The sequence below is a fragment of the Anser anser genome (genome assembly GCF_964211835.1).
Source record: "Anser anser genome assembly, chromosome: 10".
Taxonomy (NCBI): domain Eukaryota; kingdom Metazoa; phylum Chordata; class Aves; order Anseriformes; family Anatidae; genus Anser; species Anser anser.
In genome coordinates this window covers 21,499,281-21,525,933 of record NC_139730.1, presented here as the reverse complement: position 1 = coordinate 21,525,933, position 26,653 = coordinate 21,499,281, and the positions used below count along the sequence as shown (strand labels likewise).

General features: G+C 40.0%; 1 long non-coding RNA gene across 9 annotated transcripts in view; it reads left to right on the top strand.

Annotated features, from left to right (window-relative positions):
- LOC310904870 overlaps window positions 1-26,653 on the top strand; it is a 140,313-nt gene that overhangs the window by 7,146 nt on the left and 106,514 nt on the right. Inside the window, exon 4 of one of the 9 annotated variants that reach the window (XR_014588664.1) lies at window positions 5,036-7,020. The exons of the other annotated variants lie outside the window; for them this stretch is intronic. This is a non-coding gene — a long non-coding RNA (uncharacterized lncRNA). The remainder of the gene's footprint in view (window positions 1-5,035; window positions 7,021-26,653) is intronic. 9 annotated transcript variants of the gene reach the window in all.

The window sequence follows — 26,653 nt, the reverse complement described above, 5'->3', positions numbered from 1 at the left end:
AAATTGTTTGATATTGAGATATACGCAGTCTTTAGAACATCTTAAGGCTGTGAAACTCAGAAGGCTGCATATAGCCTAAAAAGGATGGAGAATCGGGGGTGCTCTGCAAATACATCAGGCATGCTGGAGGCATGTGAACAAAGAGCTTGCATGCAGGGTGGACAAAAAAAAAAAAAGAGCAAAATATTGAGATTTATGAGGGGATACATATGGATAACTGTAACTTTGCACCATGACCACTTGAGGCTGCTCTGTTCCATCCCTACCATTCCATCAGTTTGTGAATAGACCAAAGATGTGCCCTCCTTTTCTATTCTAGTGCAGTGTTGTATCAGTGGGGCAGGTAAATTCACCAGAAAATATCTGGGAGAGTTAAATACTGTATTCAAGTATTTCTTTTTTTCTTTTTGTCTATTTCTTTTTTTTCCTTCCTTTTTTTTTTTTTTCTTCCCTGAAATATAGGAAAGGCAAGGTCTTTTTTCTCTGGACAAAGGAGAACCAAAAACATAAAATGGTTCCTTGCTTGCAATTTCTAAACTCTTCTCCTGCCAGTTTTATACACCATGGAGTTCTGGTCCCTCTCAGGTTGACTTTTGCTTCCCCTTTTGTGTTGTTGTTGCTGCCCTTTCTGTTGACACAGGCACTTTAAAGAAAACCTTGTGCTAGTACTTACTCTGGAGTATATGCTTCCCCCCTCGTTTAAGACTGTTTTCTATGGCTTTTTTTACTTTGGCTCTGCACTCTGGCTGTCTTGAGACTTGGCTTCATCCACTGCCTGCCATCATTTTGGTGTACTTCTCTTGTACTGTTTTGGAGATCGAGCTGTGTGATGAAGCCTTTGTGTCGCAGCCTCTGCGGTTTTAGTGAGTCTCCTGGGTTTGTTCAAGTTTTGTTGTTATTTTTTTCATTGCATTGCTAATGAAACTGTTGCTTCTCTGGCAACTTTCAGATGACCTTGAGTTAGTAAGCACTTAGGAATTTACGTTTTACATAAATAAAAATGGAAATTATTATTCTTATGATTATAATATTATTCTTATGGTTATTACCTGCAAGTTCTGTAACCTCAGTGATATCTCAGGAGATGAAACATACTCTCAGTACATAAACATTTGTATACAAACAACATCAAATCATGTTTTCTCTAATGTGATTGCTTCTTTTCATGTATTCCTATAACTAAACAAGCATTAGAAAAATAATTATTATTGACATACCAGAGAAGCGACACATTTAATTCTGTCTTACAGGCTACCAAGTTGTTTCACCAGATAACATCAGCATGTACTAGCATTATTTACAATGTAATACGTGTTGATTTGAGGATGTTTTTGTGTTTCAGAAATTGATGTGTAAGAGACTGTGTTGTAAAAAAAATTAAAAAAAAAACCCTGCTTGTTTATTTTGGGTTATGTTGCTGTGCATCAGTCTAGAGGAGAGTCCTTGTGTTTTAAAGTACCTTTGGTTTTTGGTGCAATATCTGTGATGCTAACCTTTTGTTACTTTAACTGTGTGTGTTGTGATATGCTCCTTGAAATTCTCTTTTCCTCCCATCACCCCTGTGCAGCCTCAGGGGTGAAGCTAGGGGGGGAGCAGTTTGCTTGCTTGCTCCATGGGTGTGCTTTTACCTCAAGTGAAAAAGCGGGGAGCAGAGAACACCCCCCAGGGAGCTGGAGGAGGGCCTCTGTGGCAGCCTGGCTAGACAGTGAAGCATAAGACTGTTGCCTCTTCTGCAACGAAGAGGGAGGGCAACAAATTGAAGAGCAGATAATTCTGGTAAAATATATCTAAGTGGCAGTATGCCAAAAAGATGATCTGGATAGGTAGCTCTGTGAACCTGGAATTTACAAAAACTGGCTGAAATTCAGCTGGAACTCCTTGACAAATTGGTTCTCCTAGTTTACACTTTGGGTAGAGCTAATGTAAATTATATCCAGACTAATACACAAGTTATGTGTGCAGACGCCTGTCTTTCCTCTGGAAACACTGTAAGCTCTACATGAGATGAAGGAACAAAATCAATTCTGTGCTTCTGTCAAGGAGATGACAGAACTATTACTGTTCAAACTGAGCAGCGCAGACAACTGAAGAATAAAATTCTTGCAAACTCTGAGAATGTCTCTTTAGAGAGCTTTGGTGCAGTCCCCCCACTGCTTTCTCATGAGAGATCTCATCAACATAAATGCAGTTTTGTATTTTTGTATGAGGACTTAGTTTCTTCCAAGCTCACATAAACTGATGGTGAGTCACTACTGATTATCCCTTCACAATGCTAGCTTTAAAAAGCTCCACTGTGAAATGAAGGCTATTTAAAACTTCACATATTTTCTGGGAATTCTGTCATTGCTATACATGCAGACACATAGCATTTTTAATTTTCTAAGACAAATTATGAGTTTTTATTATACCTTAAATAATAAGTATATTGATAGCTTAATTTCTAACATAAAATATATAGATATACTGTATCTTTCACAAGAAGCATATTGTAGCTAGAGGGACAAATGTGATAGGGCTGAAACTTTTTCCCTCAGCATAGAACAATTGTTATATCTTCATGTTGCTACATTTTGTTCCTCATATTCTCAGATATTCTGAATTCCGTATGATTTAAGAGTTTTCTCATCCATTTTAAATGCTGCTAGCTTATGTGTTTGTCTCCCCACCACTGGAAGCATCATTTCTTTGTGGTCAGTCATCACTGATAAACATAATCAGCAATCACAAAGACGATGTACATAGTATATGCAAGTTTTCATGATTTCTTCCATGCTCTGCTCTCTTTGTAAGCAGAGGACTGAAATGGCAGCCAGGTCTCCAGCTGCTGTCCTGCTCCTGCTTTACAAGAAGGCTCTTTCAGTGCAGACTGGTTTGCTGATACATATTTTTATGAACAATTTTCAGTTTACCTTTTTTCTGAATCAATTTTAAAGGTTCTGTCAATTGCAAAAGTTTTCTCAGCTAGAGCAAGTCTTCTGTTTCTCGGTGCTAGCAGAGACAAAGCCTTCTGGTAGGGGAAGAAAAAATGACAAATTCCTCCTCCTGTCCCTTCTCTTCCACTGCTGCTTCTGGTTCTGCTTACCACGACAAGCCAAGAAAGGTGATTTGGAGCAAGCACTGAGCTTGCTTTCTTCTGTGGTCCAAGCTCTTGGTAGAGTCAAAGAGCTGGAGAGCAGTCGGTCTTGTGCAGCAGCTGGTGTTGTTTGGTGAGTCTGTATGCAACAGCCTTGTCTCAGAATCACACATCCCATTAGATATTTCTGCAGACATATTGTTAACATAAGAACAGACTTAGTGGATCATGTCACTGCTCAGTTTAGTCCGGTCCTGTTTCTGGCAATGGTAGTAGTGCTGTTCTAACAGTGTAAGGGGAGGGCAGGCATGTTTGGATACGTTACCAGTCTGCCCTCTTCATCTTCAGCTGCAGCCCAGGATTCGAGTATTCGTGTTTGGCAGGCTTTCTTTGTATGCTTTTTTCCTTGTGTCATCTTGTGTATTCACTTTTGAACATGTGAAGCAGTTATTGTCTGTAGCACCCTGAGGCAGTGAGTTCCACAGGCTGACTACAAGCAGCATGAAGCAACACCTTTCCTTCTTAGTTTTCAACCTGCTCTCTCGTCATCCAAGCAGTTGTCTCCTCTCTCCTTGCATTAGAGTAGACACTGAACAGTTTTTCCTTGCTATCCTTCTCCACAACATGCAGCTTCTGTTTTATTTCCCCCCTCAGCCATCTGTTTTCCAGAGTGCGTGTAACTGTGCTGTGTGCAGAAGTAATTTTGTTCCTTTAGTTATACTTATTGGCCTTTGTACCTTTTCTATTGCTCCCTTTGTGAAAGGGAGCTCAGAATTGAACATGATATTCAAGATGTAGGTATTCTGTTGAATTATAGAATAGTATAAAGATATCTTCTGTTCTTTTTCTTATAATTCCTAATATTTGTTTGATTTTTTCCCCTTTCCAATGCTACTGGGCATTCAGTTGATGCTTTCACTGAATTACCTTTGTATCTTCAGTATCTCTTCCTTGAGTGAGAACAGGTGGTTCGGAGTATTTTATATTGTAAATATAAAGCTTCGATTTTCCTTTCTTTAGTGTTTTGTTGCTGAATTTCATCTGCCACACTGAGAAATGTGTAGTTAAATGGATGGATTGTTTTCAACATCGTTTCCTGCTGAGGAGGAAGCAGCTGTGAACAGCTTCAGCTTTGTGATCTACCTCCACACTTTCCCCAATTATATCACTTCCATTAGCTGGAAATGTGTTTTTATTTGGTAGTGTTTAAGAGCTTGGGCTGCTGGACTAGGACAGCGTATAGCCTCTCATCGTGCTTCTCTGAAGTTTATGCCCACTGAAGCCAATACAAAATCTCTGAGAATCGAGGAGAGTGTCTTATGTTTTCCTATGGAAGACTGAGACACCAAATGCAGTTCAGCCTGTTCAGGCTCTGTTCAGCCTGAGGGAGGAAACAGTGCCTTCTAGAGAAGAGTTGAATGTGTGCATCTGTGCTCCCTTTTTCTCTTGAATTGACCTTTGAGTGTTCCCACTTTGATTCTTCTCAGTTTAACAGTTCCTAGTTTTGAAGACCCTTCTAATTCAAGGCGAGGGAGACTTTTCACAGCATGCACTGCACATTCTTCAGTTCCTTCCTGGGGTCTGTATAAAACTGCCTCCTCCTAAACCACTTCTTTGAACTTTTGTTCTGTTTGTATCTCCTGCCTGTCCAGTGAGTTGATGTTCCTGGTAAAAGAGCTTGCACAAATTTCCAACCTTCAAGACAGGACAAATGATTGGAAATATTTTAAAACAGGGCTTTAAAAGCCCTGCTTGGAAATGCTTTGTTTTGATCTGTATTCTGATTTGAATATTTCTTTCAATTTTACAGAGGCAATAAAGAAAATTGTGCAGATTTAAACAGACTTTGAAAATGCTCAGTTTGGTTGCCCTTGAGTTATTGAATACTGGATCTGCTTAATGGGATATCCTCTGTGCAAGAGTTTGAATGTGTTAGGCTCCAATTCTGTTCTATAACTGTAGGTGTTTGACCTTTGGGTATTTGAGGCTATCCTACTTGCTTTCCATCTGCTGCTCTGGAATGGATCCTGCTATGTCTTCTAGCCTCATGTGAATGTCCTGGGTACTCTGCGGGCCCAGTACCTATCAAGGTAAGTAATGTTTAGATATCCGAGTTGAGCACTTAACCCCTTGTCAGTATTTATATTTATCTTTTAAAAAATAAAGCAATCTACTTCTACTTATCTTCCTTTTCTGAAGAGCCAAACAGCATTATGCATAGGACTTTATTTGCAGCAAAAAAATGTCCCTGTGAACTGCTATCATCTGTTGAAGCCATGTGCAAATCAGCTTATTGCTGTGAAGTTGTGCCAGCTCTGACCAAACCGCAAAAGAGTTATTAAATATTAGAAAAAGTTTCAGTGAATTCCTGCATCCCTCTTTACCATGCTCCCAGCATCCCCAGTTCTAAACGTTAAGAGGCAGTCACAGGTCAGATCCAGTAGCTCTAAACTTCTTTGTTAGTTCTTTTGTAGAAGATGTGGAGCAGTGAAACTTAAGGAAGAGAAAGGACTGTTGCAAACTTGCACAAACAAATGTTTTGGGTTTGACTTCCAGCATGACTTGGAACATATTTATTTAGTTTTCCTTCCGCTACCATTGTTAAAGAACTGTATTTGGGAATGTTACAAGTTTTTCCTGACTTAAATAGAAAATTGTAGTACACCTGTGCCTGTGCTGGAATCTGGGGCCAAGAAGTCTGTGACTCTTGGCTGATTGAAATATAAATTCTGGTGTCTGGAAAATCAAGATCTAAATACAGCCCTAAAGACCTATCAGTGCAGGACTTGTAGTGCTGGAGTGCTGTGGGGGAGGGAGGAAAATAACATTATTGCTTGAGAGTGATAAAAATGAATGGAAAAAAAATCAATCTGCTTTTATTAAGGTATTTGCTGAAGCTACAGTGAAACAAGAAAGCTTTGTCTGTCAGCCTTCTTGTGCTGGCAGGACAGTAAAGACAGCAAAGTAAATCCATATGCCTGATACTTGGAATGAGCAAGCAGGGGAAAATTATATGCGGTGGCCACTCACAAACTTGCTATCCTGTGTGTTTTGATTTTTAATAAGATCATGGTTGCCTCTTAATGCCTTTGTTACATATTGAGAGGATACTTCAGTGTGTTTCTATTTGTATAACCTATTGTTGCAAGACCCCACCCTCTAATCATGTACTTAACTCTCGCTAGTGCTAGTACTATGTACTATAAATGTATCCCATGCATTTCAGTTGTATGGTTATGTAGTGCTTTGCTTGGGCAGTATATTTAGCAAATTGTGTAGTCAAATGATTATGTTAGAATGAATGGTTGATGTCTAGTACACAAATAATTATGACACCAAACTTACTGTGTATGAGCTGGAGCCATAGCTGATTTCAGTGACAGATGGAAAACTCCACTGAACCTTTTATTGGCCATATGCCATTTCTGACTGTTGGCCAACAACAAGATTTGTTGCTAATATATAATGATTTAAACAGTAAAAAGAGCAGCTGCACTTTGATTTTTCAGTGCCTTTAGTACAGGTTTTCCTGGAGCTTTTGAATCTGTACTGCTGCTTTCCAATGCAAAGCTGTCACTTCTAGTCTGTGAGAAGAGACTTTATCTTCCCAGCACTATCTGGGTAGAATTTTATATTTTGATACTTATAACTAAAGCTCTCCTCTGCCTTTTATTGCATTATTAAGTTGACAGCATAAAAATCTCTCTGCAACACGGGGATAGGAATGGTTTGTAAGATGGCTCTGTTGTGTAGTACCACAACAGGGTGTGGTTTTTTTTTTTTTCGTTGTGTTTTTGGCTGTCAGTAAGTCTTTTATTTTATGGCCTGCCTGAGGACTGGGAACCAGCATTACTCCAGCTGTTCAGAGAAGACAACTTTCAAAACATAGTTCATTGAGAGGATCTGCATGTGTTGTTCATCATATTACCAGGACAGTATTTGGAAATGTGAGTATGTGAATATAAACTGCAATCATTACCTATGCAGAACATGTCACTGTTTCTGTTGCTGCTGGCAGAGCAGAAAACTTGCTGCCACATAATGCTTTGACCTTCGTTCCTACTAAAGAGGGTTCCGCTGCTGTCCTTTGTTGATCTGCTCATTCCAATATCAGTCCAGAGAAAAACAAGATTGGCATCTGGAGAGCAGAACTGCTCTGGCCTTGGGCCCAGAAGCAGAGAGCATGGTAAGGGAGGTACATAAGGAAGCATATTCCAATAGAATTTCATATATATTTTGGGAGGAAAAAGAACACTTCATTTTATAAAAATGAGTATTATGCAAGCTTGCATACAAATAAAACTGGCCAAACCCTTGACTGTCCTGGGCAGCATCAGTCTTTGCTGCATTAAGAAGCACTCTAAAGATCTCTAGGACATGTTTGACTGATACTGTTGGTCCAATAACAGTCATCATGTTGCTTCTGTGCCAGAGGAGGCATGAAGTGGTCCTTGCTTAAAAGTGTTTTTCCCTGTAGAAGGCAGGCAGGTAGGGAAGAGGATCTGTATGCTTCTTATATCTCCTTGGAAATGGGTAAGAAATCGTACAAATGTTGCTCTCCCCTTTCCGTGCCAGCTGGTAAGGAGAGAGATGCAAGGATTCAGGTTGGTGCCTGGAACCATGGTTTGGTTCCTGACCAGTTTGTGGGACGTTCTGTGGGTTGACCTAGCTTGTGCAGTCTAGCCTTAGTGCAGACAATGGCAGTATTTCTAAGCCATGTTATCTGGCTCTGGCCAACTCTGCTCTGCTTGATTGGGTTGCCTCTGGGTCTCGCACATGCCTGCTAATGCACAATTATGATGCTGTCTGTACTGCTAATATGCTTTTGCATTGTATCAAAGACCACTTTTACCATCTGCCCAGGTACGTTGCTGACTGTTGCTAGAGCACTTCTTCCCAGTTGGGTAAGCCAAGTGATTCATCCGTAGAAAACTGAAAACGTTAATTTATTTCTTCACCCAAAAGTAAATAGCACACAAACTAACCAAAGGAAGTGTCTCTGTGGGTTTTCTGCATCTTTCACCTTTTGTTGTGGTGCCAGATGACTATAGATCTTGCAGGTTGGATTGGCTGCTGTCTGTGTGCTCTGAAAGTGTGTGCTAGTTGGCCCAGCTCATTCCTTCCTTTAACAGACCAATGTTTTGGTATGATTGTTTGTTTGTCTCACATCTTTTTTTTTTTTTTTTTAAACTTTGGAAAAGGGGCAATGTCACATTTCTGGCTGAAGACAGGCTGCTTCTTCATAGCTAATAGCCTGTCTATTTTAGTCAGAATTTGCTGGGATGCTCCTTATCTAGGTCATAGTTTTTCTTTCCTGTCAGATTCCTCCTACACCACTCTTTGATCTTACCTACAGCAAGCTATCCATCTCAAACAATCGAATGGAACTATGCAAAGTATTCGTAAAGTGATACAACTATTTCCCACTTTGTTCCATCTTGGAGAGCACTGGACCTGTGTGAAATCCTCATCAGTCACAGTGATAGCAAACATAGTAACTTGTTATTTTTACAGGAGTTGAGAAATGAAAGATAGATATAATTGAGAGGTTTATGGCTGGCTGCGTCAATCTGAAATGGTACCTGCTAGTACCCAGTGATGATTTTCCCAGCGATGTGGGTGCCCATAAAGTATCATCAGTGAGCTGCATGCACTTTCAAAATGTCCTGTACTTTTTTTTTTAATCTTTCATAGCTGGTGTGTGCAATAGAGGCCAAGCACCTTGTTCTGTTTCTGGCTGTTTTTATGCATTCTTGATGCTACCTTTGCCTGGTGTCTTGTGATAAGTCAAGCTGAGTCTAATGCATATGTAGAACAGCTGCTCTGTTCTTTGTTTTATTTTTCCCCTCTCCCAGGATTGAGAGAGACTCATCCAGGTGTTTGTGGTTAGGTGCAAACTGTTGATTGTAGAGCACTTGTGCTTTCCTTATGTCATACAATTCCCTGAAGTCCATTAATGTGGCTGACTGCATCATCTGCCCTCTTTGTAATGTTTGCTGGCATTAATGTATGTTGGTCTGAAAACTAGTTAAATGAGGTAGTATCCTTTTCTAGAAGGAAACACATGCCAGCTTAAATTTTGATTGTTTAAAGGCTACAGCTATTTTAAGATGATTTATGTCCACACAGATTATGCAAAACTAAGGAAAAAGGGGTATTTTAAAAGCTTTTGGTGGCAGTGAAGGTGGTTCCTGACCACCTGGTCATTGTCATGTGCTCGTCGTTAATGTTTATAGACAGTTGTGTGTGCAGTCATATAGGAAAGAATGAGATAACTGCAAATGATGGAAATGAAGTTCTACAGTTTCCTTTTATTCCCCTCAATAAATTTGTTCTTGCTTCTTTAAAAAAAAATGAAATGATCTTTGGCTGACAGGTGTACTGTGGATAATGTTTAGCTGTGGTTTGCAATGTTCAATACCAGTAATTTACAAGTTCAAGGTATGAGTCCAATGAGCATCGGCATTGCAGTGTATGATGCAATTAAAAATGTGACAATAGGGACAGAGTGATGACTCCTGAGATGACACATACAGAAATCAAAGCACTTTGTTAGAAAGCAGGACTTGTTGGTGTCAACTGGTAGTTAGTATTTACTTTCTTAAAGGCCTAAGGTTACACCAATCTTATCTTTTTAAACTCAGCAAGCTCTCATTGTGATGGGCATGACTCATGTCTGGCTGAATGCTGTAGCTGCAATTTCTGTTCAGCTGGTGTTCAGGCAAAACGTGTGTTCAGATCTTCAGGCAGGTTTTTGCAGAGTGGTTTTGCCACACATGTCTTTAAAATCTCTTCTCCCAACACTGGATTAAGACAGGTAAAGCAACAGTGGATGGTTAATATTTCAGTAACTAATGCACTTTTCCCTTTCATAAATAGGGAAGAGTTTTTTTCATTGAAGATTTGTGGTGACTTGGAGGAGGACACAAAAGTCATACTGTTCTTGACTCTTCTACTTCCATTGTGCTTTCTAGGGTTTGTACTATCAGCAGCTGCCACTTGTTAGGTTTGCTCCAAACACATGTATTACCTTATTTGTTCTTGAGCAGATCTGCTTTTTCCTTGCCCTTTGACAGCTCACCCACTAGTTTTTTATCTGTTTTGTTATACAACTGTGACACAGATATGTGTTGTGTGAGCCTGTATGCGCGCAGGTGGATACTTCACGGCTGTCTGGAGACAGGGACTGTGCACAGCCTGGAGAGCAGCATGAGCAACAAACAATAGCTGGATGGGACCCAGGAGCACAATTAGTTGGCTCTTCTAATGCCATTCTGGGAGAATTTAGCTATTCCTTCCCATGTCTGTGGCCTTTAAATGGGGATGCTGTTGGTGTTCTGCGAAGAGGTAAAAAATAAAAAAATAAATTGTAAGGTCCAAAGATAGATGTTTCTCGGGAAGTGATGATCTTGATTATGTTGTACATGGCAGCCAAAACAGGAACAAATGATCGAGTGTTTTCTAATGGCTTTGACAGGAGATGGCATCTGTTGAGGTCCGGGTGGATTTATTAGTGGATTAAGCCTGTCTCCCTAGAGCTTGCAGCTAGCACATGCTGCCTCATTCTGTGTTCCCTACTTAAATATATAAAAGTGCTGTGTGCAACTGGTATTTAATAATTGTTAACAGTTTTAAGGAAAAAAATTAGTTCTTACTTCCATGTTGATGATAGATACACTTGTATACATACACTTATACATGTATATTTTTATGTAGATAGAATGTATATAGTGAATAAAAAAAGATGATCGAGGATTGGATTCAGGTATTTTAAATAACTTACTTTAGTTTACTTCTCCTACAATGAGTTTGATACACTATATAATTAAACTATTTCATGAGAGAAAATTTTAACTACCAAATCCTGGCAATGTTTAGTTCCTAATCTCAAAGTTGCTACTACAGATCCAGATGCTTGGGAGCCGTATCCAGCTACAGACAAATATCAGGTGCAAGCAGAGTGGTTATTAATTAGCAGCTGTGCTTACGAATATTTGTAGATATTCAAATTTTTTTCCATAGTACAGCAACTAGACAGTTTAACTACATGGGATTAATGCAGACAGCAAAGCTCTTTTGGGGGGTGGCATGGTGTGTGTGTAGTTATGTTTAGACAATAATATGACCTACAAGCTGACCAGTGTGGAAATACCGCTATCATCTGTGACATGGAATCTTATACCACTTATGTACGTCAGACATAAAGGGAGCATCTACCTTTAACCAAAGTGATATCTCCTGTGCGTTTGCAGCAGAAAGAACCATGCTCTTGTCAAGTTCTGGAGGGATGTAATCTACTCTTAATAAAACACTTGAGTTTCTAGGTTGTTGTGGGTCTAGCAATCTTTATGTGAGTAAATAATGCTTACTGCCATAATACTTTGTTTCAAAGCAAAATAATCACAGCCAGATATTCTTAAATATTTTGTTCTCTGATTATCAGATTGTATGATTTGACAGTAAAATTGTGCATGTAGAACAGCTGATGTTCATCTGAGGTTTCTGTTTGCTTGAGGTAAATCTCTACCACTGCACACCCAAATATGTAGTGAGGACATTTGGAGAAATTAAGAGTTTCCAGAAAGCAGTGTTTCATCACAACTAATGTTCATCTCCTGCTGGTGACAATACTTTGGGATATCAAAATGAATGACAGAAATGAAAGCAAAACAGCTGTTGTTTCACAGAATCACAGAATCGTCTAGGTTGGAAGAGACCTCCAAGATCACCTAGTCCAACCTCAGCCCTAACACTAACAAGTCCTACACTAAACCATATCACTAAGGGCTACATCTAAACGTCTTTTAAAAACCTCCAGGGATGGCGATTCAACCACCTCCCTGGGCAGTCCATTCCAATGCCTAGCAACCCTTTCAGTAAAGAAGTTCTTCCTAACATCCAACCTAAACCTCCCCTGGCGCAACTTTTGCCCATTCCCCCTCGTCCTGTCACCAGGCACGTGGGAGAACAGACCAACCCCCACCTCTCTACAGCCTCCTTTAAGGTACCTACAGAGAGCTATGAGGTCTCCCCTGAGCCTTTTCTTCTTGAGGCTAAACCGATAGTTTGTTTGACTGATAGTGTTGAGCATAAATGTGAAATAAGTTAGAAATGGTATCTGTGTAAGACTTTATATATGTATTTTTGATTTGTACAGTTTTTTAATCCCTTTCCTCTGTTGACCTTGAAAGCACTGGTTGGTTATTAGTAAAATATACACCTATTTTCAGGGTTTAAGATGGAAACGGAAATCTTGCAATAATTTGGCTAAAAACTACTAGAGCATTCAAGCAGCTGTCAAAATTTTAGGAGAAACCATATTAAGCAAAACCAAGCTGTAGCTGTTTAAATGATAGCTATGCTGGCTGTATTTAGATACCTGGGTAGGTGGCACTTTGGCTGGCTTAATTCAATGGCTACAGATATGAATTATTAACAAAATACAATTTGGTGACAGCTTACACACTGTGGGCCAGAGACTCGTCTCAGTCCACATGTGCAGCTTGTATTATAGCCAAATTAGATCCATTTATAATTCATTCTCTCCCTCTCCCCTTTCTCTCTCTCTCTCACATGCACACACACTCTCACTCGCTATTCTCTATAATCGGTATTTGTGTCTTAGATGGACTAATACCAGGGCTTTATTAATTACATGTTTGGGAGAGCGTTGCCCAATATCACCTTATAGACTCCTTATGAACATAAGTGGCTGATTGAATACTCATGACAGAAATAGCAGCAGCAGTACTGTTACCTAAAACATAACTGTAGTTTGTTTAAATGGTGGGTTTTACCTTTGGAAGAAACATTCATCTTTTGATCTGGATGGCTAAGTGTTGTGAAGTTGGTCAGGGCAATGGATATGTGCCAGAATGTGCCCCATACCCTTCCTGGGTCCTAAAGGTCATTCATTTTTAAGGCAGAAGCAGTCTGTAGTATTGGTAAGTAATTTTTTTTTTCGTTTATTTTCCCTTGTAAGTTGTAATAGTTGAGTGGCTGTTGCTGTCTTTAAATCTGTCAAAAACTCTCTATGCTCTGAATTTTGCTTTGAAAATGCATGCGGCCTCAGTAAGTTGCATATTAGAGAATTATCTTTCTTGGTTTCTGTTGGCTGCAGAATATGCATCTTATCTAAATATTTACAGCAAGTTCTTTTTGTGAAGTTGAACAAAAGGGTGAAGTGGCACTAGTGCATTTAAATATTAGTTGTGTATATCTGATGAAACAGTCTCACTCTGTTACTGGCTATTACCTGAGTTTTAAAAACCTTCGACTGCTCTGTGTCAGGCAGAGTACCCAAGCAGAGGGAAGCAACTCTAAAGCTTTCTCTTCTCTTCTCTTCTCTTCTCTTCTCTTCTCTTCTCTTCTCTTCTCTTCTCTTCTCTTCTCTTCTCTTCTCTTCTCTTCTCTTCTCTTCTCTTCTCTTCTCTTCTCTTCTCTTCTCTTCTCTTCTCTTCTCTTCTCTTCTCTTCTCTTCTCTTCTCTTCTCTTCTCTTCTCTCATTAATTTATTTTAACTTTTCAACCCATACATGCTTGGTATTGAGCTTAGTAACTATTAATATAAATGCTGGTTCATTTTCTCTTGCATGTTTGAAATTGTCCCTCTGAAATGCTACATACTGAGTGCTATAAACACATGGTAACTTATTTAGAAATGCATACAGTATTCGGTTGTTTGGAAACACCATCTGTACCTGCAGTGTTTCAGAAACATCTTCATCCTTTTTTTTTTTTTCTTTCCAGATAATCTATAATGTTCTGTTAGTAAAATACTTTGTGGTGGAAAGTAATTCTGAACAGGATGGAAAGACTAGATTACCTGACAGGTATTTTTCTATCTAGTGTTTCTTGTAGCAATAAAGCATAAACATCCTTTTTCAGTTGTGCAACAATACTTTTTGATGCTACTGTTGTAATGCCTCTCTTTGAAATCTGGATGGGCTTCCGAGGGCACAAATGAACTGAGAAAATGAAGGTAGGGAAAAAGGAAAAGAAATTGAGATTAGCTATCAGTAGCTAAGCAGTCTAGGGAACTTTTTTTTCTCACTGCTGGTGTCTGTTTGTGAAACCAGCTAAGATGGCTTTAACCCCTACAAGCAGTGCAATTGGAGGTGGTTTCAAACTGAATGTGGATTCAGATGTTAACAGTGAAATTACAATCCTACAACTCGAGGTGATACCTACCATGCTTTCACTTCATTCCGTCATTAATACATAATACTCATGTCTGAATGAGTAACTGAGCCTTGTCTTTTTTTTTTTTCTTTTTTTTTTCTTGCTTATAAAAGTACTTGGAATATTCAGACCTAAACTTGGTTTCATCTTAGTCCTGATTGAATTATGCTCCAGGCTGTTTTGTTCAGAGTCTTTAAAATAGGCCTTAATCCCGCAAAGTGATGTGGAGAAGTTGGTGGCTGTGCTCATGCAGAGCTCTCCAAGGAACTCTGGAGTTGTATGTTGCACAGCCAGGTCCATATTTTGTGTATTTCTTAACCACTCTACGATCCATTTTTCTGATAGAATTTCTTGCATACTTCTGCTTCTGACCTCAGTATTTCAAATTATTCTGCATCCAATAGAGATTTGCCTATATAAGCATATATATATTGTGTGTATACATTTAAAACAAATGGCTTTTACTTCATGGTGAATTCTGAATATCAGGATTTACTACATCCTTAAAAAGATACTTAACAACAACAAATCATGGAATCCCATCCCTTTAGCTTAATTTAGAACTGTTTTACTCATTTGTGCTTTTACTGACTTTTTTCATATTGTCTGTGGCTGGAAGTAAAAGAATCCTATGTTTTCATTGTTTCCGGATCTTCCACTGAAGATCAGTGAAAGTGGAATCCATGAGTGGTGGGTTGATGTCAAATGTTTCAATTATTGTTCAAGGTGTGTAGTATTATTAGTGATTGTGTCTGGCTGTTGTTGGGGTTGAAGCTGAGCCATTTTGCTTAGCTTGGCCTCTGTTGTAATCTTGGCTTGGTGATTTTTAGCTTCATTTATTTCTTGTTTTTCCTCCTCTTACTCCAGAGAGGGTCTGAATTTATTGAGCTTTTTGCTCAGCATTTGACAACCTTGACTCAAGTTTTGAGATTGAAGGTCACAGTTTTTACTCAAGTCCTGACACTTGAGAGTCACTGTGGTCAGTTTTCTGGTGATTCTCCTGGATGACACAGGAGTTTTATTGCCCTGTCAGGAAGTCAGCAGGGGCTTTCACTGCGCTTTCAGTTTTATTATGGAAGTCTTGCTTGGAGGATGTTTCTGGCATGAGATTTTTTTTTTTTTTTTTAAGAAGACTAAACTTGCTTTCTTAGGAAGGTGGTATTTGTGCCACTGAACCACATGCTGCCCCTCAGAGAAGGCCAGTACTGCCTTTCTCGACTGCCACGTTCCTTCTTCCACCCACCTTTGAGTCTTCTTCCTGGCAGCGGATTTTGCTTGGTTTGTAACAAGCTAGTCCTAACAAAGGTGTTGCCTGCAATTTTACCAGCAGTGACAGAAGTATTATAAGTTCTGATTTTAGTTTTACTAATTGTTTTGCTCTAAGCAGTTGCTTACTGAGATAATGTCTTGCTGGGTTTGACTGCTGTACTATCAGTTGCTGAGGTGTTATGTAATTAGCAATAACTAAGCTAAGTATATCAGGCTTATGCCAGGCTGGCAACTACTCTGTGAAATGAATTAAAATAAGCAGGGGAAAAGCACTCCAGAAAGGTGTAGAAAATCAAGACAGGAAGTGGTCCAAATGTCCCCCACAGTAAAGGTCTTGCATGTCTAAGAAGGCATCTTTGGAAGATACTTAGCCCTTTTAACAGCAGACTTGCTTAATTCTTCTCTTTCTCAGAGTTGCTGGATTTAGTCTCCTCTCTGCGGGCTGAAGTGCCCACAACCGAGTCAGCAGTCCCGTTGCTGTTCACTCTCCCAAGGCTAAGTGCTCTGGCTTTTGCTGCTGAGGTGGTTTGCCACTGCCCTTCTGAAAGAGGTTGCCTTTCCACAGCAGAGCTGGTGTAAGAGAACACAACCTCTCTGCTTCACAGTCCAGCACCTTAGAGGATATCCTCTTTTAGATCAAGCTAATTCATGTCAGAGTGTTTCAGGCAGGGATGTATGTGTTGGTCTGTGGTCTATGCTGTCAGGACAGAGGGTTGAAACAGTCAGATCCACCTTAGAGCACCCACAGCACATCAGATGGTGCCTGGAGGCTGTATGGTTGTAGAGAAACAGGACCACTGCTGCAGAAAGGCATCTGGGAGGCACTGGTAGTATGCTGTGCTGCTTCTGGTGCTTGCAAGGTCATCTAATTTTTTGGGTACCCAAAGAAAACGTGACTTTGCATTGAAGTCCAGTTCTAGTCCTTTCTGCAAATTATTCAAAGGATGCTTCCAGAAATGAGCACTGAAATGTGTGACTGACAAAATCCAGGCTCTATGGCAGCCTGTTGAGTTAGCAGTAATCTCAGTCCCCATCTAGTGTGCACTGTGTGGTCCCTTGGCTTCTCTTACCCAGCAGGATTTGAGATTCATGAGAATCTTGCATTTCTGGACCTTGTGAAAGTAGGATTCCTGCTGGTTTCAATACCTTGCTCATTCATAAGAAGTGGATCTGTCAGGGAGATTCGAAAGATGATGGGAAATGTGTACATGTGTCTGTGATTAAAACAGACTCCATGTTCTGGAATTCATCCAGCCAGCAGGCTAGGATCTGGTTAGTTTTGTAATTCTCCTCCTACAGCCCTGCCCTCCCCTTCCAACAGCAATCTGCTAACATGGTGCAATAGACTGAATCCTAAACTAGTACAACTCTAAACACAGCAGCTGAATGAAGGTAGGGTTGTGCAGCATTGTTTCTCCAAGGCTGGCACCTTTGACAATGCTTTCAAGGGAGAGTTTCACAAAGCAAGTTGGTTCTTCAAGGCAAAGGCTGCTTACCCATGGGCTGTGTGTGGTCTACCAGTGTAATTAATCTGGCCAGCTTCCCAGGATAACTTGGAATAGATCTGTAGGCAAAAGGGGTTCTTTAGCTGGGATAGCTTGCTCCTTGCTATTTCCTTTCTGCTGTCCCTCCCCCTTATGATGTTAGCGTATGTGAACTGTATATTTGTGAGTGGGGTGGGAAGGTCAAAGCATGTGGCCCTGCATTTAATTAGTGGTCTGTGATGGCTGGGCAAAACTGGACTGAGTTAGTCAGGAGATTTCTGTTTTTCTTGTGACTGCTTGTGAGCAATGTGTTTTAAACAGGATGTGAATGAAATCTTTACTGCTCTTCCAAAATCACTGGAATAAAATGTAAATGTAACTGGGGTAAAAGCATTTTGTCTGCTGACGAGGATGTTTATTGGGATGAGTGCTATTTATTGCATAGCTTGTGTGTTTTTTCTAACAGCTGCACAAATCTGCTCCTTAGATGTGTGCAAACACCTTCCAGGTGTGGGCAGAATCCAAGCCTGACCCAGCAGTGTCTTCCCACAGTATCTCTGTGGCTGCTTGTAGATTCCCTTAGGTGTGGCAGTTCTCAAACCAAAGAAGAGTTTTACTTTATTCCCTTATTTTTTTCTTAGACTCTAGGCAACAAATACCATTACCTTTCTGCCTGGGAAAGATGCTCGGTGCTCAGGAGCCAGAAAGGTGAGCTGGGACAGCAGCAGTATGGACGAAGCATTCCTGTTACAGTAGTAGGAGTCCTTGGAAATTCTCTTCTCTCTTTTCTAGCTAGTTCTTGATATCCTTAAATATTCAGAGCCATTTCTTCCAGTGTGCAGGTGACAGCACAGGCTATTTCCTTTGATACTGCTGAGACTTCACACTTCCTCACATATGTGCATGCTATTCCTGGAAGTTCTGGAAAATAAAGATCTTGAGTGTGACAGAACAAACTCCACCAAAGGAATTGCACCTACTGTATCAATAGAGAGAAAATTGTCCAGCTAAGGAACAGGTCATGCTTAATCAGAGATCTGGGCTTAAATTATTAATTCCTAACTGCTACGAAGTTCTGCAAACTCCCTCTCTCTTTCTAAAATGCCCAAGCAGAGGGTGCAGCCAATTTGTGTGCCCTGAAGACTGGGTCACAAATCTGTAATTCTGTCTTAATCCACTGGCTTTTTGTTGTTGTATTTTTCTCTTTTGTTATCCCCACACCTGGATGAAATGGTGCCTACTCTCACTTTCAGCCTGTGTCACCAGCTACCGGAGTGTTAGGGGACAGTTAGCAGTCAGCATCCACTCTGTTCTCTCTAGATGCTTACGGCTGTGATCCTAGAGCTCTCAAGCTCCTCTGTCAGATTCTGCATAGTACAGACCCCTTGCATGTGGATCCATACTGTGTCCTAAGAAAGCTGCCTTCCCTGTGTGCAGACAAGCTTCCCTCACTTCCTCTGGATGTCTTTTCACCAGCTTGCCTGTTGCTAGTCGTGAGCTGTTCAGCTCGTGCAAATCTAGTTAATCACTTAGAATTAAAGTGACTGTAATGTGAACGAGTTCCCTTCACAAATAAATTAATACCTCACTTTTGAGAGTGTTTGCAGGGAATCTGTTTAATGATTCTATTTCAAAAGCTAATTCAGGTTAATATTCTTTAGCATATGTCATGCCTCCCTTCCTGTCCTGTGTACTTGCTCGGTATTTTAATTCTTGCAGTAGGGGAAAAGCCTGAAATGATGAACCTTAGCCTGGGATAGCAAAAGGAAAAAAGGCTTAAGAGACTACTGAGAAAATGGTTTTGCTAACCCCGTATTCACCTCCTGCTATTGGATAAATTGCACGTCTCTGGACCCATCTGGCACTGCAGGGGAATAATATCCTTTATGACAAAGACGTTTTACTTAAGGTTTTATTCCAGTTTGATCCAGAAGGGGGAAATTGATTTAGCCTGTGATGTTAGAAAGCAAAATCAAGGACTGCTGAGACAGAGGGCAAGCTGCACTGTGACGCCTTCTGTGCATTCAAGCTAGAAACAGGATCCTTCCCCTATTGCAGTGATCTCCCCTTCACATCTGTTGCTCTCTTCTTACTCAGACACACGCGAAGTCACATGTGCTGTACTGACAGCAATGTAACTGTTCTCCTGTAATCAAAGAACTCCTCATATGAGCTCCTCTGATCCTGCTGTAAATGCCAGCTTACAGGGGACAAAGCACTGGACTTGTTTCATCCCAAGAAGAAGCCTTTAGAAGAAAAAGGTTTTTGGTGGGAGCATTTGGGAGCAGTGTCCTAAGGGGAAGTGTGTTTTCTTCCATTGAGGCCAGTCTGACTTGCTTTTGTAGTTGCCAGGAGCTTATAGAAAGCCGGTATTTCTGACCCAATAGACAGGGACCTTTGAGAAGGCCAAGTCTGATGGACTCTATGCCTCACATGGTGAAGTGGGAAACAGTACCTAGATTGTGCATGGTCTATGTCTGAAGCATGAAACAGTAATGGCTTCTTCCTAAAGCATCAGAGGCTGTAGTCAATCCCTAAGTAGAAGGTCACAAATTAAAGCCACTAAGTTTGGGGATTGCAATCAGTGGTTATTCCTCTGAGAAGCAACCTAGCACATTAGGCTGTTGATGAGTACAGCATAGCTCCTTGGCCAGCATGCTCTCTATTCCTCTGATCCAGTGGCTGGAAGCTCCCTGCAGGGCAATGATCGTGACTGCACCGAACTTCTGGACAAGGGGTCTTGTTTTATTTTCTTTTTGCTTCTTTGGGTTTATGTGGCTCACATGGCTTCTTCTGTCTAGGAACTAACAGCCATGCTTTTTGTGATAGCAGTGTTTCAGCCCTATATTCTGAATAATAGGCCTGACAGAGCTAGTTCAAACCTTTGACAGAAACGTGTTTTCCTGGAGTAAGTTCTCCATGTGAACCTAGATGTCTTGTCAAATTAGGTTGATTAGGGACTTTTTCTTCTTTTTTTTTTTTTTTTGAAGAAAACTAGAAAGAAATCTGGTGAAATCTCATTTCACCTTTTGGAGATTATAAGTTCTTTGTGGTGTGTGTTTTTTTTTATTTTTTTTCTTAAGCAGCTTTTCATTTAAACTTTTATTTTTGTGTATGTTTCTCCTACAACATATAACTGAACTGAAAAAAAATATGTTTTAGATAATTTTATGGGAAACAGTTTTATAAATATCCATCCAGATTTGGCAGAAAGCTGAAGGTTTCAAAGCTCAGAACTTCTCATGAAACTAAACCTCTGTTCTTTACACAGCTTTCATGCTTGTCCCCGCAGTGACTTCCAGCTAGAACCTAGATCATTGCAGTATATTGCAGCGAAGAATAAATGGGAATATCAGCAAAGGGCTTCAGCCTAGTGTGAAGTGTCTTGTCTTCTCCCTGTGACCACCTGTGTTTTCACTTGTGTGATGCTAAAGTTTGGCAGTGCTGATTAGCTGATAACATTGTTGCTTGCTGATGACACTGCCAAAACTATTGACTGTCATGCCTGGGGTGTAACTGAAATATTTAGTGATTATTTTGAGGAATTGTATGAAATGAACTTTGAGAAATTCCTGCAATGCAGACTCATTCAAATCATCATCTGTCAGTGCAGTGCTATAAGAGAACCAAAGGAGAACTCATCTAACAGAAGAGAGGAAATTAACTTTCTGTACTACTCAGGTCTGTGAAATTTCATCTCTTAAACTTAGGTTTGGCTTGCAAAAGTTTTTTTCACATGGTATGCAGGCAGAACCTCTTCCATTACCACTATGGGAGCTGCACTGATGGATAACTGTTAAAACAATACTGGGATTTCCTTTTTGTTATATGAAGAAGAAACCAATATTTTTTTCTTTTTTTTTTTTTTTTCCCTTCATATGTTTTAGCTTCTCCCAGAACTTTGGGAGAGCAAAATGCATGCAAAATCAGATGGGATTCTTTATGCCTGCTGTCACAAATACTCCCATGAAAAATCAGAATGGGAAGGATGAAGATTGGTGCATTCATCATGAGAAGCTTGCTAGCAGCAAAATATAATGTGGAATCTTCTCCTTTCTGAGGATGATAGTTCACATACAATTGCAAATATATGCTCTCTGAGGGATTAAAAAAAGACTCTCGAAAGGCCAAGATACCCGTTATGAAGCTATCAGGCTGGAAAGCTGCCATTGACTAGATTAATATGAGCCTGGTCAATTTTTCAAAACATACATTATAAAAAGAACAATGCTTAGTGCTTTGTTTTCAAGGTGCTTTCAGTCATTCATGAAATCATCCTCATAGATACAAAAGATGTGCTTATGCAGAATTTGGAAAGCATTTAATTCAGGATTTATTTAGTTCTTACAGAAACCAGTAAAACTCTGGGTCTCAAACATTTTTAACTTTCTTCCTTCCTCCTTGCCCCCACTGTCATTGCTAGTTGAGACTTGTAAATGCAGTGGAGGTGCTCAGCTGATCCACTGCTGCAGAGCTGCTGGTAGAACGTGGTAATGCAGTGGGTTCTGGGGCTGATGGGACAGGAGAGAGGGTGCTGGCAGAAGATGGGTGGTACACATTTGTCCCAAGTGTTGCTTCTCATCCATCTTGGTCTGATCCCCCCGTCTCTGTGTGGCAGTGTCTGGAGTCACCTCCCAGGCTTGTGTGATCCAGAAGTACTCTGCTCTCACTCTTGCTTTAGACTTACCCACTCTTTTCATTTCCAGTTTTATTTTCACCTAGGACTAAGGAGCTGGGAGAGGTGGTGGAGCAGGCAGCCACTCAGTGCATGGAGTGGAAAAAGCTGTAGAGGGGCTTGAGGTGGTGCCTTCCCCTCTAGATCTGCGCTGCACTTTCTGCTGCCCTTTGCCTTCTCAGCTACTTCATCTCCTGACTTGGCTCCACTGCCTCCTTCCAGATACAGCCTAGCTCTCTGCTTGTTTTTTTTTTTTTTTTTTTTTTTTTTTTTTTTTTTTTTTTCCAGCATAAAGATATTTGTGAGCAATGTTCTGTCCATAGCTGTGCGAGTATAGGAGGGTCCAGCAGGGAGCAGAGCTGTAGAAAGGGACTGCCCAAGCAGCATTTTCCAGCAGCCCAGAGGGGAATGAAAAAAAATGAACTATGTCAGATGACATCTGGAACAAAGTACCCTTCGCTTTAACAATTGTCCTTATTATAGCATTATTGAGTTATAAGAAAAATAGCCAGGGTATTGGAATAAGGAGTTAAAAACCTAATAGTTGGGAAATGATGCTTTAGGTGACACTGAGTAAGGGCATTCAGAGCCTTAGCACAACTTGTAGACTGGCTGGTGAATTGCTTCATTCATTATATTTTTTTAAGTTTATAAAATGGTACAGGGATTACAGATTATCACAATACTTTCTTGCAGTTTTAGCTGTTTATATTACACACTGTACAGATGAATCAGGAGTGTTGCTTTGCCTAAGAAAGTTGGCAACATAATAAGTTTTCACGAAATTTCCTTACATGTTTAGAACAGCAATAAGCACGCAGTATTTCATCCTGTTTTAATGGTCTGGATGTGGCTGCCTGGAAATAAAACCCCCTGGGAAAATCCCACACTGCTAAATGTGTTTTCTTTCTATATCAGACCCTTCCTCTCTCCAGCCCTCTTCCACCCCAATTCTAAGATTTTTCTTTCATTGAATGGAAAGTAATTTTTGAGACATTCAGTATTGTCATTTTACTAATGTAAAATCGTGAATATAATCTTACGGTCTTGGTACAACTGAGAATCAAATCACTGGAACAAAATAACATAAACATTTCTTGCTTCAATACTTGTCAAGGGAGTTTAGTCATTAAATATTTTGCAGGAATAACTCAGTCTTTCGATAAAACAGCATTTCCCACAGAGAATGTGGTTCTGGCTCATTTTGGCTTTCCAAGACTAGTGCTAGCCAGCAGCAATTCTGTTGACTTTTCCTAAGATATGGGACAGAGTTTACAGCAAAAACTTCAGTGTGTTTGAATGTTTGTGTATTTCTAAGAATCATGGTTTATATAACTTCAGGGACCTTATCAGCAAAAAGGGACAGGGAACTGAAACAAATTTGTGTTGCTGAGTGGAGTGATATATAGAACGATGACAACAACAAAATTACACATTGATAGCATTGACAAGTATGCTTTTTTAAATTGTAGTAGTACTCAAAATTCATGTTTTTATGCATCATGGTGGTTGAAACCAGTTATTAATTTGGCACTCTGAGTGATAAGAAGAAAGAAAATTGATTTGTAATAGCAAAAATGAGTGGTCTTGGATCTTAGCTGGTGGTAGTAGTTTTATCCCTGGTGTAGGTTACAGATTCTGGTCCATTGATTCTGTACGCTTATTTTTATTGCTAGCATAACTTTAAGCCTTCTTTTTATTTTAATTTAAAGACTTAGAGTGATATTTTTACTATCTATAAATGAGTGTTTCTTTCAAATGTGCCCTGATGTAAAATGCTGAGAGGGTTAGCTTTGGCTTTTTTCTTTACCTACTGTATACTTTTTCTGACATGTTAGATTAACTTTCAGCCTCAGGCCAATCTGTCAAAGAAACAGGGAATGTCTCCTGCTATGACAGATTTGCCAGAGGCTGAGGTTTGAAACAAGCTGGGTATTGCTTCTTACACAAAAGTAATTTCTCCCTACTGAAGAGAGCTATCACTGAATCAGCTGAACAGAAGCCACTGACTTGCATTACTAGGTTCTGATCAGAAAATCTGCAACAGGCATTTTTTTAATAAACTTATATGCCACAAAGGAGCTTTGGCAGTATAACTCGGGGAGAACTTTCAGCAATATAAGGTCAAAATAATTTCCTCAAGGATATCAGGAATCCAATATATATTTAAAACGTTTCCCTGGTTGACTTCAGTATTGTTATCATGTTGGATGAATATACTGCTACAAAGATATACCCATAGGTCAGACTTTAACATACAGGCAGGACCTATGCTATCATTCTGGAATCTGTTCCAAAAATAGCCACCCCTGCTCCCAAAACCTGACTCAATTTACGGTATGAGCTGAACGAAATTGTGCCCTCTGCACCCCAATTTTTCTGCCTTCGCTGTAGTGCTGAGCACTGAGATGCTGTGTATCCTGAACTTTCTGTTGCAGTGTGGCTTCTTCCAATGGGATATCAACAGCCGGCTCTCAAAGCAAATCCAGCTGTGCAGCAAAGCCTGGGATTTTTGCACAAATGGCTAAACAAGAAAATCCATCACAGGCATCCCCTAAGACACATTCTAGACAATTGCACAATAGTTACAGTGCTGCTGGGCACCTCGTGGGGTGAAATGAAGTCGCTGTTCATTCAGTCAGGGCTCCTTCTGTGGAGGGCATTTTCCCTCTTCAGGACTGGCTGGCAGAACGTGTGCAATATTACAGGAAATCTTCTGAGAGAAATGAGAGGATTACACTGGGAGCCCTTGCTCCCTCTTTTGCCTTCCGTGATATGAGTGTTTAACTCTGTAGCAGTGCTTCATGCAAACTGGGAAAGTACATCAGCAGTTTGTTCTACCAGATTTTTGTACCCCATACGTGTGAGCCAGACTCTAGGATATTTTAAGAAGTACATTTTATTGGCCTTGATGGATGAATTAATAGGTATCCTCCTCAGGCGTGTGCCATGAAAAAGAACTTAGACACACATAATGGGCTCCTTCTGGCATTGGAATAGCTAAAGCTATGCCCATTTCAACAGGCTAATTTGAGTCGATGCAGTTGTATTAGTTTATGCCAACCGAGGATCTAGCCCAATTAAACTGGAATGATACACCATGCTAATTTTAACTCTTTCTCCAGAAATGCATCTTTGCTGTTTTACCTGCTGATCACAAAGTTCATAAGCTTCTGCTTGTAACTGAGCTTCCACTTTGTGAAGTGTAACCCCTATTTGTATTTTCTTAAAAACAAAAAAAAAAAGGAAAAGAAAAAACACTTTGTAAATGTTGTGAAGAGTAAATAGATTATAAGTATTAATTTATATTTTCAGAGTTCCCAGCTGTTCCATTTCCCTTACAGCTGCACAAAATCACAACAGTGGTTCAGAGGGCTGTAGTAAGGTAGGAAGCGTATCTTGATGCTGTTTCTTTACAGCTGTCCTTGTTACCAGGTAGTGTCTCTGCATGTATTTTAAGAAGAAAGCACTGTCCATCTGTTGGACACGTGGTGGGCTTCTGAGGAACAAGAAAGTATGGAAGTATGCGTGTTTAAAAGTTCAAGGAACACCAATAACAAGTCCCACGTCTACCTGAAACTGAAGAAAATGGAAGTGTTGTGTGGCCTAGGGATGTCTGGCTCCCTGTTTGGGCCCTGGTAGTGTGCCTTAGTGTCATAGAAGAGGTACAGGAAAAGGTCTCTTGGCTTTTCTTTTCAGGAAGACCAAGTATAACCAAAGGAAATATGCAAAATATAACCAAATAGCAAAATAATAGAAATAGAAATAAGAAAGAGAAATAAGCAAAAATATGACCAAAGGAAATAAACAAGAATATGTATTCACTCTGAAAGCTGGTTTCTGCTTTGTGGTAGTGCTAGTGATCTAAAAATACAGTGAGTTGCAGGGGGGGAAAAACAACAGCAACAAAACCAAAAACAACAACAACAAACTAAAACCCAAAAAACAGAAAAGGAGAGATGTTTTCAACCTATACGAAACAACTGCTGGAAGATCATAGCAAGAGACTTTTCTTTGACAGAATCCTGTAGGGCTGCTTTGTTTTGGAAGTGTGCAGGGTGATGATGGTGACAACTGTATTGGAAAATGTTTGCAAAAACAGATAGGAAATGTGTGGCAGCTTGTTTTAAGTGTATGTCAACAGACTGGGGGGGGGACTTCACACTGGAATGGTTTTGAAGGCAGGTGACTGAGCACAGAAGGCCCCCCAAAAATCATAAAGTTAAGGAATTTGTCCTCTGCATTTTTCAACTATTTTACAATTTCTGAGAAAAAAAGATTGAATTTTAAAGCGTAATCAGGACTACTTTATTTTAGTCTCAAACAAGAAGAAAAATCTATAAGCACATAAACTGTGGGGATCTGCTCCAGAGTCTCTCAGGAAGGATTCTGGGTTTGACAGAACTAGATTTTTCTCCAAAGTATCACTAATATTTTACACTTGGCATTTGTCCAATTCTGTTTTGGTATAAATTATTTAAGAGCAGGCAAAAAGTGATCAATCTTCACGGATAATGAGGTTATTATTGCTAATGAGAAAAGCTTTTCAAGCTACAAATGGTGAACTCTGATCCAGCAAAAAGTTTCTTTAGGGTAAGACCCAAAGAAGAAAATGAATCCTTTCTGGGTTGCCATTTTACTTTGGAGTTCTGGTGCCTTATCAGTCAGTTGCACCCTTGCCATACGATCTATTTGGAAAAGAGGGAGTTTTAGGCTTAGTTCATTGATTGGATTGATGGAGGGATAAGCAAACCTCCCTCCCCCCCTCACTTCATTCTTGCGGCAACGCCTAATGCTGTTTTGTGGACCTCAGTCCAGGTCCTACAAGTTCTGGATTTATTTGCTTTGTGGACATGGGGTGGCTAGCTACAGATGCTGTTTGTTTTTTTTTTTGTTGGAGGTCACGTAAATCAGTGTTAAAATGAATCTTAATCCTATGTGCTCGAGATGCAGTGGAATATCTATGGAGGAG